Source organism: Talpa occidentalis, unplaced genomic scaffold (assembly GCF_014898055.3).
Source record: "Talpa occidentalis isolate TD23 unplaced genomic scaffold, MPIMG_talOcc4v2.1 talOcc4.7, whole genome shotgun sequence".
NCBI lineage: Eukaryota > Metazoa > Chordata > Mammalia > Eulipotyphla > Talpidae > Talpa > Talpa occidentalis.
Window position 1 is genome coordinate 45376415 of NW_023605083.1, and position 15719 is coordinate 45392133.

At 39.7% G+C, this 15719-nt stretch overlaps 1 protein-coding gene and 1 pseudogene across 4 annotated transcripts in view; one reads left to right on the forward strand and one right to left on the reverse strand.

Moving 5' to 3' along the window:
* LOC119232758 (guanine nucleotide-binding protein G(q) subunit alpha) overlaps positions 1-15719 on the reverse strand; it is a 418504-nt gene that overhangs the window by 24928 nt on the left and 377857 nt on the right. The window lies entirely within an intron of this gene.
* Positions 54-875, forward strand: LOC119232918 (60S ribosomal protein L7a-like; annotated as a pseudogene).

Consider the following 15719-nt stretch of genomic DNA (forward strand, 5'->3'; position numbering starts at 1 on the left):
CTGTCTACATTAAAAAAAAAAAATCAGCAGTCCTCTCTCCTGCAGCTGCCCAGATGCTGAAAAGAAAGAATTGCAAGAGTTCAAAGAAGGTTGCTCTAGCCACTGCCATTGTGAAGAAGCAGGAGGCCAAGAATATGGTAATCTCCATTTTGAGAAAAGGCCCGAGAATTCTGGCATGCAATAGGGCATCTGGCCCAAAAGGGAACTTACCTGTTTTGTCAAATGTCTCCACTACATCAGGCTACAGCACAAAGGGCTATTCCCTATAGGTGGCTGAAAGTGCCTCCTGCCATGAAGCAGTTCACACAAGACTGGGGCCACCGAATGATTACTCAACTGCTTAAGCTGGGCCAGAAGTACAGACCAGAGGTCAAGCAATGAAGAAGCAAAGATTGCCAGCCTGGGCTGAGAAGAAAGCTGCAGACAAAGGGGATGTCCCCTCTAAGAGAGCACCTGTCCTTGGAACAGGGTTAACACTGTCATCACCCTAAAGGGGAAAAAGAAGGCGTAGCTGGTGGTGAATGCACATAATGTGGACCCCATGGAGCTGGCCACTTTTCTTCCTGCCCTGCGTCAAAAAATGGGGGTTCCTTACTGCACTGTTGAGGGAAAGGCAAGGTTGGGACGACTCATCTACAGCAAGACTTCTAACACTGTCACCTTCACAAAGTTTAACTCAGATGACAGAGGAACCCTGGTTAAGGTGGAGGAAGGACCAATTAAAATGAGATCTGTCCTCACTGGGAGGCAATGTGCTGGATCTAAAATCTGTGGCTCACATCACCAAACAGGAAAAGGCGAAGGCTAAAGAACACAACACCAACTGGACTAAATGTATGCTGTTGGGTTTTCTGTACATAAAAATAATCAGTTAAAAAAAAAATCAGGGCCTCCCCGGTGGCACGGCGGTTGAGCGCTGGGTTGCGAGGCTGCCCGCCGCCTCCGCAGCGCCGGTTCGATCCCCGGCTGCTCCCCAGCCACCGGAGGAGGGTCCCACGTGGCGCGCAGACCTCTCCTGCCACCCGCTGCTCCCCTCAGCAGTGTACTTTGGTCCTTCTGCCTGCTCTGCTCCCCGCTCTGGCTCTGGTGAATTCTTTCACCCTCCCGCGCTTCTGACTTTACCCAGTGCTTGTATAAATAATAAATAAATGAATCTTTTAAAAAAAAAAAAATCAGCCTCAAAAAAAAAAAAAAAAAATCAGCCTCATCCCGAATGACTTATTGGCCCCAAAATTCACTTCAGTGCTATAAAGGGCTCAATTATGTTTTGTGTAACATGCTTTTAGAAACAATGGCATCTCCCCAGTCCTCCACCCACAACTCCATGTTTTAAACCCTAGCTTTTTGTACAATGTGCATATGACAGTAATTATTATAGAAGTTGCAAAGGCTATTACAAATTTTATAGAGACTAAGCACTAAATTTTCAACAAAAAGCAACAACCACACCAATGAAAATCTGAGAACTGGTTGTAAAGTGTTATGATGGAAGGTTTCAATATTTTATCCTAGAGAAGAGTTTTCTTTTTCTGTTCTTTATGCTGATAAAAATTTGTCAAATGACTTTATAACATTTCAGTGAAATGTTTTTGTAAAACATCTGTCATGTGACCCTATTACTAAATTGGGCAGTCAGACAAAGAAAATAATGTTCCATTATGTAGATATAATTGCACTTGGGGTGTTATGAAGGAAATGGAAGATCTTTTCCAGAAGCTAATAACCAAGTGAGATCAGAGATAAGTCCAACACAAACAAATACCTTTATATACAACAGAAACATTAAAATCACACAAAATCAGCTTCCTCTAGAATGAAATAAAGGAGGCAGGACTTGGGGTGGGGGGAAAGTATAATTAAGATATCATGGAGAAAGCAGGAAACCTTGAAAAGACCTGAGAGAATAACTGGAAAGATTAGCACATGAGCAAACATCAGTAATTCACAAGGGAAAAATCAGTGCCCGTGGTCACAGAAACACAATTGTTGGACTCTGTCACAATGTTACTGTGGAGATTCAGTGGGAGAGGGCTCAAGGTTGGCAGAAAGCCTTGAAAAAGTACATTCAATATAAAACCTCTGAGGAGAAGTGACTCTTCAGGTATTCTGACAATATAATTACTGTGGAAAACTTACAGGCCTCACAAATAAAAATGTGCTAGAGACTAGAATATTTGAATAAAAGTAATAAAAAGAAATGATCAGAATTAATTCTATCATTGAGGGCCTCCACGGTGGCGCAGTGGTTGAGCGCTGGGTTGCGAGGCTGCCCGCGGCCTCTGCGGCGCCGGTTCAATCCCCGGCTGCTCCCCGGCCACCAGAGGAGGGTCCCACATGGCGCGCAGACCTCTCCTGCAGCCCGCTGCTCCCCTCAGCAGTGTACTTCGGTCCTTCTGCCTGCTCTGCTCCCCGCTCTGGCTCTGGTGAATTCTCTCACCCTCCTGTGCTTCTGGCTGTACCCAGTGCATGTATAACCAACCAAACAAACAAAGAAACAAATAAATAAAACATGCCTCTATTAAAAAAAAAAAAAAAAAAAAAAAAAAATTCTATCATTGAAATGGATACTACCAATCTCAAAACTGCCAGAGGCAGAGTGACACAGGCAGTTTGATTATTAAGGACAGATGTGTACTGTAAGGCAGCCAGCACTCAGGCTAAGGCTGAGTCCACTTTGGCTGACTCTTAAGTTTTTATGTTTGTAATTTTCATTCAAGTTGCCCAAATCTGTCTCTTCCACTCCCACCAACATTTTCATCTTCCATAGGGCCCAGTAAATGATTAAGTAAAGGCTGCTCCTGATCTAACTCTGACCTACCCAGTGGAAGTTCAGAAACTGAAAGTAGAAGGAATTTGGGGTGACAGTGACCATGGACTCTCAATTACTATAACAGAAAAGAAGCACATGCCCTATATTTATGCTGACTTTAGGAATATAATCTAATAACAGTGAGTATCAGGGTGCAAGGTGGCTATCACACATAGTCTTAGTCACCCTTAAATATTTATTTTGAAGGTGTCCATTGGTGGTTACAAGACCACCTTGAGTTCCATGTTTCATTCAGACTGCTATTCTCTTAGTGGTCATGGTTCAGATGAAGTCTGGTTTGTGTTTGTCATTTGCCTTGTTGAATAAAAGGTCAATATCACCGAGTCCCAGGTTCACACACTGCACTGTGAGCTGCACACACGAGGTGAGATGGGCAGGAGGTGCAGGAACAACAGATTCTGTTTCCCCATCTCACACTATGTCATTGCTGCCTTTCGATGTGTGAAAGACAGCCCAGAGCCTTCTGCATAACTGATTTTCTCTCTTTCCATCCTTTTCCCTTTTAATTTGCTGATCTATAACTACAATTTTATAAATTCATGACTGATGTGAATATTGTATAATTTCACAGCATGTATCTTTAAAAGTGACACTACCCTTAAAGGGTTTAGACAGTCTTAAATTTAGGATCTGTAATGCTTAATTCAAAGCATTATAATGAAGGTGAAAAGAACTTACAAAATCATTGTGGTTGCAAAGGGAGTCCCACATGATCTAAACTTTTAAAAAGGCAAATGGGGTGTGGGGGGAAACTGAAGAAATCCACACAATCAAGGATAAGTAGGTAATGTGATAACTTGTAAGAAAAACTATCATGGTTTATAAGCTTAGTAGGTATGCAAAGATTTTTAAATAAATGAAAACAAAAGCATGAAATGACTCAAAACTTTGAAAAATACCAAGAACAACTTGAATTTGAAAGAAAATTCCAGATTTTCTAGGAAAGGACATATTTATTTTATTCTGTTTCCCGATACACCCAAAAAATGAAACAACAAAACCTAATAAAGAATCTGGGAAACAACTCTAACCACAGATGAGGAAGCACATCTGCCAACTATGTGATAGCATCATTGGCCCATAAAGGGTGCTGAAAGCTGCTGAACACCTTTCCATATTCCAACAGGGCTGAAATTTGTGCGTAAATGTAGGATCCAGGGACACTAAAGTGACACGCTTTCATTCAGAACACGAGGCCTGGAGATGTGACCTGGTCCTTGGAGGCAGAGGAAGAATCCAGTGGAGGTCGAGTTCCCTATCTCAGGGCTACACAGGAAGACGGAGGAATAGCTGGGTTATGCCATTCATTATTCTCCTCAAAATCCAGACTCCTGACTAGAGAAATGTCCAGAGAAGGTAGGGAGAAGAAAGCTGTTTAGTTTCACATTACTGTAGAATACCTAGGAATACCAAACCTTGGAAGAAAATTTCCACCATGAAAAATGGAAACCTAAGCAAGCAAAGAGGAAAAAAAGTAGGGGGGGGGGAGAAAAAGATTTCAGAGGAAAGGGATCATTACAGAAAACTGAAAACACTTTGAAAAGAACAAAAATCGTCACGAAAGACATTCCTGAAACAAAAAAAGGATCCTGACTTAAAACAGTTTGAAAGATAACTCTAGGAAATTTGACAAGAAGAAATGGAAAATTGGAAAGTTGAGAAAAATGAAAAGGAAAAAAAAATCAGTTAAGGTAGTCCTCTGTTCAGCCCAGAGAAATTGCAGCAGAAGAAAATACTAAAAACAAGGGAAGTTGAGTCAAATGGACACTAACTTAAAATTGCTTGTAATTAAATCTCAAGGTCAAAGAGCTCCATAAAGCCAGATCCCAGATTCTCTCTTAGTAATTCACAAAACCTAGGACAAGAAAAGGATTCCACAAATTTCCATGGAAAACAGGTTGTAAATAAAGAAAAATGAAGCAATACAAAATACAACACAAGAAAATGAAAACAGACAATTAAAAACCTGAGACCTCCTGCAGGGGAGAAGGAGGGAGAGGGACTGGCAGGAGGGAGAGAGAGAGGGAGGAAGGGCACAGGGGACTGTGATGATGGTGCACAGGAGAATTGGTGAAGGAAATTCTATGGGGACTACACCTGAGGGGGCGGGGAAGCAAACATTGTTTAAAAATGAGCAACGATGTAAAATATATATAAATTAAAAAATGAAAAAAAAAAAAAAGGAAGCAAAAAAGCCATGGATTATTTGAAGGGGTCCCAAAGACAATGGAGTAAGATTTTTCAGAGTGGTTTTTATCTGACAATTCTATACTCATCCAAAGTAGCAATCAACTTTGAGGGCAGAAGATGGACATTTTAGATGGGTAAAATTTTAAAACTATTTCCCTTGAACTGTTATTCAGAAAGCTAGAGAAGGATATGCTCCAATAAAATAGTAAACCAAGAAAGAAGACAATATTGAATCTAGAAACAGGGAACTCAACACAGGAAAAAAGTTAAATGAACTCCCAGAATGATGGAGAATGCAAGAGAACTAGTTCTAATAAGAAACGAAAGACAAGTATTACAGAGGGAGAACTCTAAAGAAAAAAGGAAATGATATATATAATATCTGATATGTTGATTGTATTATAAATAAATTCATATATCTGTTGATGAATTAGAAAGAACCAGCTAGCAAGAAAGGAAAGAAGGTTGGCCCCCAAAATAAGACAAAACCACAATTTAGTACTTAAGCATTCACCAATGAACAATATTTACATTTAATATAAACACTGAATTATGGACAAAATTGTGATGTAACTCTGTTGAGCAAATGGGAGAAGAAATAGGGTGGGGATATTAAGACAGTATGATGTTTATCTACCATATTAGGACATTACACTTGACAAATCAAGAAGTTGGGGTATAAATACAATGCTTAGAGATATGAAGGAAGTAACAGAAACCAAGAGATAAGTGTTTGAGGACCAGTTTCTCTGGTTATCAGGACTGTGGTGAAGTGGCAGTTGAAGAAATGTTATTTTTAAAATCAGATGCCTTAAAATTATTTGGTTTTGTGAACCATTATTTGATTTTTAAAAGAACAAATTTGAAAATTTGAAAAAAATGTATTGGTTCATGTACAAACACTCTGTGAAGATACAAAACTGCTGGCAATAGTTACTTAAGTTTGGGAATAGAGAATATGGAAGGATTTTTACTTTCTTCCATAGATGTCTATAAATTTAAATTTTTAATAATGAACATGTATTATCATTACAATAAAATGATGAAAATTACCTAATATATCATAAGAAATTAACAGCTCCTACTTTGCTCCTAAATACTATGTCAAGAAGATTCTTCATGTTAAAAAAGGCAAAGAAGAAAAATTAGTAAAAAGAAATTAAGAAGGGTAAAGAGATCATAAGAGGGCACCATAACTGTTGTAAATGAGATCTGGTCTCTCTATGTAGATGTGAGATTCTAAGACAAAGCATTAATCTAGGATCAGTTATTACCATTTTCATGAACATAAATTTTTATGATTAGCAGTGCCAACAGAAAATGAGTCAAAGAACCCTGAACTCTGATGGGAAACAGGGACAGAATGGGTGGCACATGACAGTAAAGTTGCTAGAAACCATATTTGGAAAATCTTGAGTATTCTAAGGGTAACGTGAAGGCTCCAGGCATCTACCCACTGTACCTCCTGGACAAAAGCAATAGTAGGTGAGAAGAAGTTAAAGAACAACCTCTGGGAAGGTGCCTAGAGCTCATAATTCCTGTGTGCTCAAATAATTATTTGATCATCTGTGCTCTGTGCTAGGTGTTTAATGTATGTAACTATGTAAGACAAAGTACTCATTTCTCCCACTGTACAGATGAAGAGATCTGAGGTTCAATTTTTGAACTTCCCTCCTTAATAAATTCATGTGTTTTTTTAAATTATATTGGATAGTATTCATTGGGGTAAAATTAAAAAAAAAACTTTTCATTCAAAAAAGGCAACAAACATGGTGAATATTCCTCTTTTGGCACTGAGATAGGTATTCAGGAGATCTTAGTTCTTAATCTGGTTCTCACTTCCTGGGAAATCCTTTCACCTCTCTAGGCTCCAGTTTCCTAATCCAGAGGCTCATCTATCTAACATTTTAAGATAGAATAAAATCCAGTGTCAGAAATACTAACAGGATAAATATTTTCAGCTATTTTTAAATGAAATACTTCAATATTCATCTTGTATTTTAAATCGACATTTCATTGCACTTCAAACATTATCTTTTTAAAAAACTTGTCATTCAAAGCACTGAAAAATCTAAAACCTAGGCAAAGTATATTTAATGTCGGAGGCTTTCCTAAAAGACCCAGGAAAGATCCAACGATTCACTATTATTCTGAGAAAAGGAATAGACATTCCTCTTTTCCATGTTCCCATTTAACTTCTGTGGACAAGCAGACAGCCTTCTCAGAGCTTGATGCCTCAAGCAGTCACTATAGGAAATGTGTGGCATAAATTGTCCTCTATTAACATAGCTATAGAGGGTGACTGGAGTGGGTTTCAAACAGCCCAGGTCAGTAGGGCAAAATAACCAAGTCCATGACTTTAGGGCATCTCTGAAAGTACTGGGTAATATGGAAAGTTACTTAACCCTTCTTTGCTGAAATTTCCAACCCTTCCTAATTTGAGAGAGGAAACATTAACTGCCCTTTTCAAGAAGAATATGGAAATAAATGGCATGCAAATGGAAAATGTTTAATAAATTCCAAAGTAAATACAAATGACAGTGTTTAATAAGTGAACATGAGTTCATGGGCTGAGCATTAAGTGCACCACTTCATCCAGGGACCACTCTAAGCCAGTTCCAGGTGCTATGTCAGGTGTGCTCCAGTTATTATAATCAGATTCTCCCAGTATAAAAAAATTGCATGTAAAGGTTTATCGTAATTCCTCGGGGTAGGGTAAGGAGGAGGTGCGATGAGAGGGTTTATCTCCCGCCTAGACCCTGGCTTCTGGGATTTACAATGGTTGATTATATCCAAAACTCCTAGCTTCTCCATTTTTCCATAGTCTCAGCCTCATCGGGTCTTCATTCTCCACTGTCCCCCAGGCCCTGAATACTGTAGATGGATTTGACATTTCTTGTCTTTTCTCAGCTGCCTAGACCCCCTGCCTCGAATGCAGCTAGAACATGCAATGTTCTAGGGGAGCATCTTCATAGGGGAAGAGGCCCCAGTATAGAAGCAGTGAGCTGATCATCAATTAGATCTCCACAAAGTGAGGCTTCTTGGGCACTCACCTCAACACACCCCTTGTTATAAAAGCTTTAACACGGTAACAGAGCATCTGCAGAGAAAACAGGTAGAAGGATTTAAATATGTCAGCAGGACCTTCACTTCTTTCCTTTTCCTTGTTTTTGTTTCCCAGGCATGAGTATGTATGGAAATAAGTTTTTGATGAAAACTGAGTACTTAGAAATGTTTATTTACATAAATGATGCTATGTGTGGATCATTTTTCCTCTAGCCATGAGTTCTGGGAATTGGACAGGTCTCTCAGGCCTATAGCTGTTATCATAATTCCACTAACTATGTACACATTCAAAAGAGATAAAATTGCATTTTTTCAAAATAATGTTTTCAAACTACTGATCACCAGTCACAATAATAATTTACATACAATCCATTAACATATGCATATAGAAGGGAGGGTTATGAGAACTGAAACTAAAAATTATTGAAACAATGCTTATCATGAAACAATACTTATACTATACAATGTACTCTATTCTACTCAATTGCATTTTATCCTCCCTATGCTATCCCAACCATCTGTCTTTTAAAAAATGCTGAATAAGACCCATTAAAATGATTTTATGACCCAGTAATGGATCTTGATGTACTGAAGAAAAATACTGTGGATATGCTTCTTTACTAATGAGATTGTCTTCTCAACTATATTACAATAGCAAATATTTTGTAAGATTGGGCTTAAAAGTATCTGTAGCCAATGGATACACAGTGAAATCTTGTGGTAGATGTGCTGATTGGCAAAAGCATATTTGATTTGTCACATCTGGAATATCTTTTAAAGATGTTATCTCCACTGAAGATCAGCTGCAAACATTTTCCTTTTGTAAGTGCCAAATTAATATGAAGGAAGAAATCTTACTATTCCTTTCTATCAATATGAAAGATTCCTAATGCATGGACTAATAACTTCAATTATACTGAACCCTTGTATTTATCATAGGGTGATCAAGAACAGATGTTTTGGAAACTCACATTTCTTAAATGTAAAATATGAAAAAACAAACAAGGAAACAAACCCTCTTCCCAGCAGTTTTAATCCTAATGTAGTTTTTACTTAATTAGCAAATACAGGTAGGTTCTTAAAAAACAATGTTTTAAATGTAAAGAGGGTTTTGTGATGATATAACCCCACTAGTAATTATCAGGTTAGCATCATTATGAAACTCTGAAAAATTTATTAATATGAGTTGGCCAAGGTTATTTTTTTAATTATTTTTAAAAATTTTTTAACATAATTGTTCATTTTTAAACAATATTTGCTTCCCCCCACCCCCTCAGGTGTAGTCCCTAGAGTTTCCTTCACCAATGCACCCATGCATCTATCACCCCAGCCCCCTGTGCTCCTCCCGCCCTCCCTCTAATTCCTCTACCTCCTCCTCCCCTGCAGTATGTCTCTGATTTATAGTGTCCGTTTTTGCTTTGTTGTGATTTGTACTGTTATTATTTTTTTATGATGTGGCATATATACTCAATGGAATATTATTCAGCAATCAAAAAAGATAAACTCATGCCATTCGCAGCAATGTGGATGGACCTAGAAGGAATTATGCTCAGTGAAATAAGCCAGAAGGAAAAAGAAAAATATCGGATGGTTTCACTTATAGCAGGAATATAGGGGAACCAAATAAGACATCAGGCCAAGGTTATTTTTAAGATAGCATATCAAGGCTAAACCCATGCCCTCTACAGCCAAATGAGAAGCTCAACCTTCCCTGAATATGTCCGTGCGTTTTGGTTTTATTACTTTTATTTTCACCATTCTTTCTGATTGGAAATCCTTAGTCCTTATCTCCTTAAAAAATGGCCTATTTTTGAACCTCAGCTTAAGAGCACTTCTTTCTGTAGCCTTCCCAGTCATCAAGCTGGGAAAAAAAAAAAAAAAAAAAACCTCTTTATTTTCTGAAATCACAAGTGGTTTGTGAACAACACTTGTTCATCACATATTAAGCCCTTTTCACTCGTCACTGAAATTATTCATGTCAATGTTATTATGACCCCAATAAACTATGAGCTTCTTGGAGAATAAAGGTTGTGTCTTATTTCTATACTCTCTCTGTAACATAATCAACATAATTATGTGATACCAGGTGGTCAAGGATTTTGAACAAGAGTGAAAGATAAAATAGTAAAGGTAATGCTACTCTAAAGTGACTTAGACACTACCAACTTATGAGTCTAATAAAGGGAGCCCCAACTCTGCTTTGCCTTTCTAAGTTTTTCCTTTTTGGATATTCATTTAGTACAAATAGCATGTACCATGTAGAGTCAGTGGAATCCTCATTTAGCAGTTAAGGTTGATTAAGACAACTATTAGATATGTGCTTTCTATATAGGTATGTGAATTAGTAATATGCTACCTTTCCCCCAAGCCACTGCCTGATACCTTGATTTTGGCCCAGTTTGTCCAGTTTTCTAATGGTTTGGCCTTGCTAAGATTTGCAACGATTTCATGTACTCTCTGAAGGAACAGAAATATTCTAGAGTGGTGGTTTCCTTGACTGAATTTGTGGGCTGAAATAATCCCATATTGAGAACTAATGCTAGGTGAACTTGGCAGATAACCACTCAACTGAATAAGCAGATACTGTTATCTTCATTAAGCAACTTATATGAGTGTGTTTCCATAAATCCCAGTAAAGAAAATACATGGGGGGGGGGGGGCGGAGCAACATGGCAGCGAGGAGACGCTGCGAGTAAGATCTCCCATTAAAAAAAGTTAATAGGAAGGAAAAGCGGCAGGTCCCAGTGAGAACCGGGACACGGAAGATAAATGGGTGACGCCAGCAAACTGCCCAAAGAAGAAAGTGGCCATAAAAGAGGACTAGAAGGGAGGGAAGCGCAGAACCCTGCTCCCCTCCCCCGCCCACAGAGGCGGCACTCTCCGACCGGCAAAGAGGAGGAAAACAACAAACTAAAACGACCAACAAGAAGAAACGACGCAGCAAGCGGGACTGTGAGTGGAAAGGAACTATTGCAGCCACCACACCCGTGAACGGGAGCTGTGGAGACCCCGCAGGATCCGCCCGGAGGTGAGCGAACGGCTCCGGGCACCATTAAAGAGAGACCCCGCCCAGGAGGAGACCAGCACCAGCACACAGCCCCTGGCCGCCCAGTAAGCCTGCACAGAAAAGCGGCGCGCTGGAAAAGCAGGCGCGGAGCGCGGTCAGGATTGCGCAGAAAAGCGGCGCGCTGGAAAACCAAGTGCGGATTGGAATCGGGATCGCGCGCGGAAAAGCAGTGCAGTTGAAAAGCAAACGCGGATCCAGATCGCAGCTGCCCAGGTCCCTGCGCCTGCGACCTAGGCTCGAGGGGAGACGCGCGGAGGCCCTCACTGAGTGAGCAGGCCCAGGCGCCCAGGCACGGGAGCGGGATTCAAAAGGCGCCATTCCCGCGCCACTGAACTGGGCTACACCCTGAGTCCTGGAACTGAGGGCTTTGGAACTGACACCCGGGACACGAAATTAGGGGCGTGGGTTCCCCACGACGGTGGGGCACAAGGCAGACACAGCACCCCAAAGCCGTTGAGGTTTACCCTACCATTCCTGCTCTATTCCCTGTCCCACGGATTGGAAAATCAGCTCCCCAAGGGCTCCAGGAGAGATCTCTGGCGCCACCTAGCGACTTGAAGCCAGCAGAGGCGCCTAGAGGAGCCAGTGGCCAGCTGGGGAGTTAGCCCACGCCGGGCCCCTTCCGACCAGTAGTCTGAGCCCACAGGGGGAGCGAGCACCCACACCGGGGCAGACCAGGCGCGCAGAAGAGTGTGCCTGAGACAGGACGTGCAGGGAGTGTGTCCCACATCATCATCTTAGAACAGGGACATTTCTTCAGCAAAGACTACCTGCAGAAGGCTTCCTCAGGAGCCAGAGGTGAGCGGGGGAAGTTCGCCCATGCCAGACCCCATCTGGCCTGCAGTCCAAGCCCAGAGGGGGAGCAGGAACCCACCGCTGGGGCAGACCAGGCGCACAGGGGAGTGTGTCCCCACATCGGCATTTTAGAACAGGGACCTTTCTCCAGTAAAGACTGCTTGAAACTGACAGATGACTCCTGGAGGAACCAGAGGAGAGCAGAGAAGCTCACCCAAGATGCCGACAAGTCCCAACTACACAGTGTCCCAATGCATACGGCAAATTAGAAAACAGACAGTAGGGAGGAGAAGAACCACACGCAACCTAGCAACTCCCCAGGGAAAAAGCACACCACAAAAAGAAAAGCAGCCCCCAGATTGCAATGACAGTAACTTGGAAGAACTTCTGAGCCTTCCAGAAAGAGAATTTAAAATTGCCGTGATTAAAAAACTGACAGAAGTCATAAAGGAAAACAATGATAAGGGAAAAATAATCAACGATCAGAAGAATGCAATTGAGTCCCTAGAGAGGGAAAACAATGGTCAGAAGAATGAAATTGAGTCCCTAAAGAGGGAAGTAAAAGAAATGCAGGAGATCAAAGAATTAATGAAGAACTAAAGAATTCTGGGAAAAGCAATGAAAGTAGAATAGATGAAATGGAAGAACGAATAAGTAATCTTGAAGACACAGAAATAAAAAGAACCAAAACAGAAAAGGAAAGAGAAGTACGAAGGAAAAGAACGAAGAAAGACTTCGGGAACTATCTGACTCCATGAGGAAAGGAAATATAAGAGTTATAGGAATACCAGAAGGAGAGGAGAGAGATGTAGGAACAGAAAAAATATTCAAAGAGATAATTGAAGAGAACTTCCCAAATGTGAAGAAGGAGCTGAAAATTGATATACAAGAAGCAAGAAGAACACCAAACTTCCACGACGAAAGAAAAAATACAGCAAGACACATAATAGTAAAGCTCCCAAGAATCCAGGACAAGGAAAAAATAATGAAGCTGGCAAGAGGGAAGAAACAGATAACATTCAAAGGAAAGCCAATCAGGCTGACATCAGACTTCTCCGAAGAAACACTACGGGCAAGGAGAGAGTGGAGGGACATAGTCAACAGACTCCAAGAAAACAGATGCCAACCAAGAATTCTCTATCCCGCAAAGCTCTCCTTCCTCTTTGAAGAAAGAATATGGACCTTCCCAGACAACAGAAACTCCGGAATTTATTACAACTAAACTAAACCTCACTCCAAAAAATACTACAAGGAGTCCTAAAGTCAGAACCTCAGAGGGACGAATAACAATGAAAGAAGGCCAAAAAAAAAAAGTTATTAAAAGAATAAATAAATAAAATCAAAGGAAAGACAAACACAATGGCAAATACAGATGCTAACATATCAATATTAACTCTAAATGTAAATGGACTAACTCTTCATAAAAAGACACAGAGTTGCAGCCTGGATTAAGAAAAAACCCAACTTTTGCTGTCTCCAGGAAACACATTTAGCTACAAAAGATAAAAATAGGCTCAAAGTTAAAGGATGGAAAACAATCCTACAAGCAAATGGACCAAAAAAGAAAGCAGGAACAGCTATACTTATATCAGATAAACAGATTTCAAAACTCAAAAAGATAAAAGAGACCCAATGGTCACTACATTATGATCAAGGGGACAATACTTCAAGAAGAAATAACACTCATTAACATATACTCACCAAACGAAGGAGCACCAAAATATATCAGACAAATGTTGTCCTCTCTGAAAACAGACATCAGAGAAAACACATACGTAGTGGGAGACTTCAACACACCACTATCAACTGGATAGATCAACAAGAAAAAATAAGTAAGAAACAAAAGCTCTAAATAAGGACCTAGAGCAATTGGGCTTAAGACATCTATAGAACACTAAACCCAAAAAACGGAGTAACATTTTTCTCAAGCGCACACGGATCATTCTCCAGGATCGATCACATACTGGGGCACAAGACAAACATCAACAGATACACCAAGATTGAAATCATATCAACCATGTTTTCTGACCATGAAGGCATCAAACTAGAAATACCATAAAAGAAGAAGGCAAGGGACTTTCCTACCTCATGGAGATTAAAAACCACACTACTGGAAGACCACTGGACTAATGAGGAGATCAAAGAAGAAATTAAAATTCTTTGAATTGAACGACAAGGAGGGACACCAATATCCTAAATGTAATGGGATGCAGCAAAAGCAGTAATAAGAGGAAAATACATAGCAATAGAAGCTCACAATCAAGAAAAGAGAACTCAAAGAAACAACCTAATCTCGAAGCTCAAAGATCTAGAAAAAGAACAACAAAAAAACCCAAAACAGTAGAAGAAAAAGAAAATAATAAAACCAAAGCAGAAATAAATGAAATTGAAACTAAAAAAACAATCAAAAAGATCAATGAAACCAAGAGTTGTTCTTTTGAAAAAATCAATAAAATAGACAAACCCCTAGCCAGGCTCACAAAGGAAAAAAGGGAGAAAGCACAAATAAACAGGATCATCAATGAAAGAGGAGAAATCACAACGGACACAGCAGAAATCAAAGAAAATATAGTAACTACTATGAACAGTTTATATGGAAACAAGTTTAACAATCTAGAGGAGATGGACAAATTCCTACAACTCTACAATCACCCAAAGCTAGATAAAGAAGAATAGAACACCTAAACAGACCAATTACAAGCAGCAAAATTGAAATGGTAATCAAAACCTCCCCAAAAACAAAGCCCAGGATCTGATGGATTTACAAATGATTCTACCAAAACATTCAGAGACGAATTAGTGCCTATCCTTCACAAACTCTTCCAAAAGATTGAAGAAGGAAAGGGACAATACCAAACACCACGTTCTATGAAGTCAACATTACACTAATACAAAACCGACACAAGGACAACACAAAAAGGAAAACTACAGGCCATCTCCCTAATGAACACCGATGCAAAATCCTCAATAAATTTTAGCTATCAGAATCCAACAATGTATCCAAAAGATAATTCACCACGACCAAGTAGGATTCATTCCAGGGACACAAGGATGGTTTAACATCCGAAAATCAATCAACGTTATCCAACACATCAACAAAAAGAAATATAAAAACCATATGATAATATCAATCGATGCTGAGAAAGCTTTCGACAAAGTGCAACCCCCTTCATGATAAAAGCCCTTGAATTCTTGGGATACAAGGAACATGACCTCAACATCATAAAGGCCATCTATGACAAGCCAACAGCCAGTATCATCTCAATGGTGAAAAGCTGAAAGCAATTCCATTAAGATCTGGAAAAGACAAGGATGTCCACTCTCCACCACTGCTTTTCAATATAATACTGGAAGTCCTAGCCAGAGCAATAAGACAAGAGAAAGACATCCAAGGAATCCAAATAGGAAAAGAAGAAGTCAAACTATCACTATTTGCAGATGATATGATATATATACATTAGAGAACCCCCAAAAAGTCCCAGAAAAACTAATTCAACTCATCAATCAGTTTCAGTAAAGTGGCAGGATAAACAAAATCAACACGCAAAAGTCAGTAGCCTTCCTATACACAAAACTAAATCTGAAGAAGAAGAAATCAAAAAAACGCATCCCTTTTTTATTGAAACAAAAAAAATCAAATATTTGGGAATAAATCTAACAAAAGAGGTAAAGGACCTATACAAAGAAAACTATAAAACACTGTTAAAAGAAATAGAAGAAGACACAAAGAAATGGAAAGACATCCCCTGCTCATGGATTGGAAGAATAGAA